Genomic DNA, 6,510 nt, shown 5'->3' on the forward strand with positions numbered 1-6,510 from the left:
TCACTTTGTCTTGGAGAGGAAGATTTCCCTTTCCTTAGAGAGTAAAATCAGGCAATAGCTTCTCTCAGCACCCTGTTGCATGAGGTTTTGCAGGGGGAGGTCTCCCCACCAGCAAGGCTGTGCAGGGGACAAGCGGGGCCACGGGGACTGCAGTGCTCTGTGTCTGCAGGTCACAGCCATCCTAATGCCACGCTCCGTCCCAGTTACCCAGTTTCCAAAGGAGATTAGGATGTAGTTGGGAGCCCTCTGGCTGCAGACCAGTCCAGGCAGAGCAAAGGAGGTGAATGTCAGCAGCTGGGAAGGTATGGATGGAGGCAGCTGGTCCCAGCACAGCCTGCCAGGGCCTCCCAACAAGTGTCTTTTGTCACCCTCATGTGCAACCCGGGGGTCTGCTCAGACCCTGGGTTATAGTAGGAAGACAAGCTGACAAGGACAGCTTTCTCTCTACCATGTTTGGCCAGGAGCACGTTGCTTCTTGTCTTGGGGTCAGCCATTGCTGCTCTAACCCATGCCATTGAAAACTCCATCAGATGACACTGTCACCATTGCATTTGCTCTGGCTAAAGGCCAGAGAGGAGAAGTGGAAATTTCTCCATCCGAGGAATAGTTGACCTGGAGGATTCCCAACTGCTATGTATGGGATCAAGTGACTAAGAACGGGCAAGTGCCAGAGAGAAGCTTTAAAGTGTTACCACCTTGTATGAATAAAGCTTAGCATCAGCAGAAGTATTTACAGGAAATATCCGTGTTTATCAATGTGGATTTAATGTGCTAATTAGTAACAACTGTGATTTATTAAGAAGGATGCACTTGCAGATGACAGACAGTAATTCTGCACTGACTTGCCCGTTCTTCTTCTGTGCTTCATCCATGGGTGGTACTACTGCTGTTGCCATTGCCTGGTGTTCCCTCTGCCCATTTGTTCTCTGACTGCTGAATTCAGGAGAATTTGGGCCTTTAGCAGAATTATTATTAAGTTTCTATTTTATGTCTCTTTTCATGAGGCCCCTCAGTAGCTGATTATACTAATCAGAGGTGATTATTGCCTGTACCCACTTAACCCATATTAAAATGCAGCAGCCTGAATTTGTCTTCAGCACGGTCTCCAGAAGATATGAACCCAGCATCAAAGCAAATTAATTCATAGGTACATTATCCTATGGGATCAAGCTAAAATGTGGTCAAAGAGCTTCAGAGTCAGTGTATGCTTTCATGGAAGGATACAGGCAGAAGGTAGCCGTGTTCTTGTTTGCACAAGTTTTTTTCCCCCCTTCTTTGAGTTAGGCAGAATAACAGATCACAAGGATATTTATCAGAGAATATTTCACTGCAGTTAAGAGAGAATACTTTTTTCCTATTCCAAAATAATAATTATTTTTTAAAGTATGATCAGCCACAGTAAGTATTCTTTCACTCTTTTTCCTGGCCAGATCTCTGACTTGGGCACCTCTCAGTTTTTCAAATAAATGCATTTACCTGGCCACGCTATTATTCTAGCACAAGGAAATACAGGGCCTTAGATACACACAAAATTTGGATACCAATTTTGCCTTTACAAGAACCATCTTAAATCATTTTCTACAAAATAAGGTCCTGGATGATGGAAATGAAAATATTCCAGTTGGTTCTCAAAAGCTTAGGTGAAATTTTGTCCTAAATGGTGATTTTCTCATTTATATTTCTAATCCTTTTAAGCAGTTGCATGAAGATTCAAAGTGGGGCTCAAAGATGCTAGGTAGGACAGCAAGTAGCTCCTTCCAGCCCACAGGGATGCAAGATTCTATGCTCAGGGGGAAATCCTGTTCACACTGGAGTAAATGTGGTTTTTGCTCTGCCTTTAATGGAGTTTCCGTTCCTTTTTCTGAACTTAAACGAGATTGGGATTTTACCCATCTTCTCACATGATTGTGGTGCAAACCTGAATTTTATTTTTGAGTCTTTTTTAAGGGAGGAAAAAGAAGGTGAAACTATATGAGCTCAGAGAACAGATGCATCTCCAGAGGGAGATGGACTCTAGTAACTGTAAGGGGTTTCTTGAAGCTGAGATGTGAGCTTTAAGCAGAGTTCCTGCAGCGCAGCAGCAATGCCAGCAGTGCTCTGGAGTGCTGGAGAAGCTGCTGCAAAGCTGGACTGTGGGTCTCTTACAGGTCACAGGGTTGTGCCTGGCCAAAATGCACTTTCTCCTCCTCACCTCAAGCAGGGGGTGTGTCTGGAATGAGGAGAAGGTCATAATACCACAGAAAGGAAAATGAACTGCTATTTCCAGGAGTTTTCAGTGAAACTTCACAATTCACAAACATAAGGATAGATAAGGAATTGCAGGGGCAGAGTTTCACACAGGCAAACTCTTGGGCATTATGTTTTTATGTTGCAAGTAAATGTGACTAAAATATTCCACAAACCTCAACTATATTCTTTACATTAAGTCCAATAATTATTTATTCATCTCCCAACTTTGATTTTGTTAAAGAACCGATACCATAATTCAGAGGCAAAAACTTAATCCACAGAATATTCTGTCCTCGGAGAAGATCAAAGCGAGTCCTGTGGTGTTAAGCACACACCTACAGCGCTTGATCCTGAAAAAAAAAATTCAGCGCGTGTTTCAATCAGCCTATCCCTTCTCCCTGGTTCCCATGCATTAACCTAAGCCTCTGCCTCATGGCTTTCAGCGCCAGGACCTATGAAGATCTCCACACCGGGAGAGCAGAGCTCTGAAAATGTAGGGAGCAAACACACGAGACCACCAGCGGGCTGTGGTGGCAATGCCCAGTCATTCCTCTGTATCTACCAGCCCAACAGTAAAAGATTGAAAGTCTCTTGGGCGATATAAATACGCCAGATAAGTGCCTACACCAGAACACAAAGGTGAAATGGCCCTGTTTATCAGGCACAATTAAAATGAATAGAGGATGACTAATAAAGAGGCAGTTCAAAATCTTTACGTGACACAGTGTCAAGGCAACACTGTTGTGCAATAGCACCGACACAATTAGCGCCGTGTCCCTGCCCTGGGCTCCCGCTGGCCTCGCTCCCATGGCGGGGCTGGGTGGGCTCCTCCGCTCCAGCTCTCCCCTCGCTGCTGCATCCCGGAGTCCCGGCCAAACCTCCACAGAGCCAGCCTCTTCGGATCAAGGCAAGGGTATTTTTTCCACTTTGTCGTCTCTGTTCTTCTCTTTCCTTTTGGTTGGCGTTACCCCGAGCCTCTTGGTTACTGCTGTGTGCAAAGCCAGAGCATCATGTTGAATTTCTGGGCACGCTCCGGGGTGAGATGGGGCTGAGGTGCCTGGTCCTGTACGGGAGCTGGTTCTCACTTTAGCACTGTGCAATGCCATCATTTCCTGGCTATGAATTTTTTGCAGTATGTAATTTGAAGGGTAGTTTGGACAGCCCTTTGCTCCGGATGAAAGGTTGTGCATGGAAGTGTGATCTTGTAAAATACAGCCCAGGCTATCCCTCTATTTCTTTGTTTAATTATGTTACTCCTTCATATTGCCTGCCTGACTGCAGGATTCTCCAGTGCACTGGGTGAGTGCAGTAGAGACAGGCTGATTTATATATATATATACACACATATATATTCTTTGCTGTTCCTATTTTCTGGCCAAACCTGAGTTTCTCTTGGTTTTATTGCTGCTAGCATGTCTTTGCAACACAGTATTGTTAAAAACTAATAATATAAACAAATCTGAGGCTATGCCAACCATCGCAGAGCACAGCCAAAGCTGCCCAACGCCACAGCTTGCTGAGCAACGTGTGAATGTTGTCGTGTCAGAAATGTCTGTTTCCCTGTTCTTTTTTAACTTTTGGAAGGGTTTTACTGGAGAGTGTGTGCTTCTAAATGAGATAATTGAAGTCATGGACATGAAAGCTGTATAGCACTGCTATAGGAAGGGTAGCCCATGCCCAGCCTGCTGCCTGAACCGGCCAGGGGCTGCAGGGAGTTGATTGAAACGTTTCAAATAGAACATGAATTCTGGACAGAAAATCATGTTATTGCAATTAACGTGTCAAGTGGCATTTCTGAGTGTTTTGCTGTATTAGAAGAGAGCGTTGATGCTGTTTGCTGTGCCTGCCGGGCTCATGGGATGGTGGGGTGGCCGTGGAAGTGTCCCAGGTGCAGACTGGGCAGTGCCAGGTCACCCAGTAGCTGCCAGCACAACCTGGTGCAATGCCTGTGGCACTTGGTGCCTCCAGGGGAAACCTGCCCCAGCCCCAGCCCAGCTCCTCTGGGGCCACATCCTGCCTACGCTGCCCACAGCATCCGTCCGTGGGTGCTTAATCTGCAGTGCCTCAGCTGCAGAGTGCCGTATTCTCTTTATTTCCGATCGAATTCCCCCAGTGTGTATCTGCATGCCCACATAGGCAGGCAATGGCACCCTCACAGTGACCATCACCTGGGCAGCAGGGCTGCACTGCAGACTGCAGAGACACACCGTAACTCAAGTGAAAAAGGAGTTTGTAAAGTTAAAAAAAAAAAAAAGTACCTATGTGTACTTTGCCTGAAAGAGGGCAAGAAGGATTTTTGCTGCACCAATGAGGGCAGGGTTGCTGTGTTTTGTGTGGCGAGGCTGTGTGCCTCAAAAATGGGCTCTCAGTGGGAAAATGAGATTTGCCGCTCGTGGCAGTCAGCACAACCAGGCTGTTTGCCTTGCCTCTGATAAGAAAGAAAATAAGAAATATTAACTGCGTGCAGAGGTGCCCTTTCTCTTGTCTTCATCAATAATAGCCAATGTTCCTGAGGGCTATTGCTGTAACAACATCACTTCCCTTTCCTCAGTGGCATCAGGTTTATATTAAAAACCTCATAGCAAAGCTTTTTGTCCGCTGTCCCCTTTTTGGTTCTGTTTTTGTTCCCCGTGCTGTGCTTTGGGGCACTGGTTCGTGCCAGGGACAGGGCCATACAGGCAGGCTGCCCACCCGCCTGCCCCCTGCCTCCGGCAGAGCGAGGGCTGGGAGAGGAACAGTAATTTTGGCTAAGCTAAAAAAGCCAGGGGTCAGGTGTGCCAGCTGTGGGAAAGGGCTACTGGGCAGGAATGTGCTCCCAGAAGGAGCAGATCTCCCAGCATTACACAGGTTGAGGAGCAGCTTTCCAAGAGGATTTGAAAGGGGTGGGGGGGACACCAAAAAAACCCCCAAAATACCCACCCAAAAAATCTAACTTGTTAGTTAGTGAGAGCGAATGCATTCTGTTCTGGATGGAGATTACATGATGCAGCTGCTCGTTGCATCCTGGGGCCTGGGTCAGGGGCCCAAGCGATGTCCCCAGCCCCACGTTCCCCCAAGTCACCCCACTGGTGGCACAAACACGCGTTTCCCAGCGCAGAGCCCCAGCCGGTGCTACCCCCCCCGGCAGTACCTTAGAGAGAGGAGGAGGCTACAGACCGCTCTTGATGCCACAGCTTTGGGTATCTACAGCTTCCAGAAGCAAGAGAAGCATAAATCAAACCCCGGGCAGCCAGCATTACCTAATGGAAGGAGGGAAAAGCGGCCCCACCTCCGCCTCTCCGCAGCCACCGCGGCCGGGCCGGCGGGACCCGCTGCCTCCCGCCACCGGCTCCTCGCCCGCAGCCCGGCACGGCTGGTGTCACGGGCACCACTGTCCCTGGAGAGGGGAAAAAGGATTACCGGAGAGAGAGGGATAAAAAATAATAATAATAATAAAAAAAGTCGTATGAGGAAGGAAGCAGCAAATGTTAAATGAGTGACTCATGGCCCGGGATGAGTAATGCCGTCAGAGCACGGCTCCTGTTGGGCACGGACCCGGTGCCGGACCGAAGCGGCGGGAGAGCGCAGAGGTGTCGGGACCCGGCAGTGCCCCCGGGGCCGTGCTGCAACCCCCGCCCACTCCCCTCCGCGCAGCGCCCGGCAAAGCCCCTGCGGGGGAGAGGAGGGGCGCGGGGCCGGTGCCGGCCGGGGCTCCGCTGCCGAGCCCTCCCGGTGCTCGCTGCCGGTGCCGCTGACCTACATTCCGCCGGCTCCTCCCGACGGACGGCACCGGCGCCACCTGCCCTGCCCTGGTGGGGTTGCGCCCCTTCTGCGCCCATTCTGCGCCCCTTCTTCCCTCCGCCCGTGGCCGCTGGGTCCCGGCGCTGCCCGCCCCGGTGTGGCGGCGGGGAGGGGAGGAGGAGCGCGCCTGTGCAGTGCCGGGAGGACGGGCTCAGCCCGCCGCCGCGTTACACAACCGCCCGCCGCAATCGGCGAGTTTCACAAGTCCCGCCGCAGCTCGCCTCGCAGCCCGCACCCACTGGGCGACCACCCACCCACCCATCCATCCCCGCCCCGCCAGCCCTGCCCGCCCCTCATGCCATGTCTCCTGCGGGCAGCGGGACCCCAGGGCGGGCGGTAACCCCCGGAGCCGGGGGGGCACCGCGCCGGGGCTGGGCATGGCACTGAGAGCGGCTGCGGGACGCGCATCCTCCGAGACGGTACGTACCCCCCTGCGGCGGGGACACGGGTGCTGGGGACCCTCGGCGGGGCGGGAGGGTGCGGGATGGGGGGGTTCCCCTC

The 6,510-nt window shown here is 51.2% G+C and overlaps 1 protein-coding gene across 3 annotated transcripts in view; it reads left to right on the forward strand.

The window, feature by feature from the left end:
* Positions 1–6,328: 6,328 nt before the first annotated feature.
* PASD1 (PAS domain containing 1) overlaps positions 6,329–6,510 on the forward strand; it is a 56,017-nt gene continuing 55,835 nt past the window's right edge. For all 3 annotated transcript variants that reach the window (XM_014954948.1, XM_014954950.1, XM_014954949.1), the window contains exon 1: positions 6,329–6,428. The gene's annotated coding sequence lies outside the window, so the exon portion shown is untranslated. The remainder of the gene's footprint in view (positions 6,429–6,510) is intronic.

Source organism: Calidris pugnax, unplaced genomic scaffold (assembly GCF_001431845.1).
Source record: "Calidris pugnax isolate Ruff unplaced genomic scaffold, ASM143184v1 scaffold38, whole genome shotgun sequence".
Classification (NCBI taxonomy): Eukaryota; Metazoa; Chordata; class Aves; order Charadriiformes; family Scolopacidae; genus Calidris; species Calidris pugnax.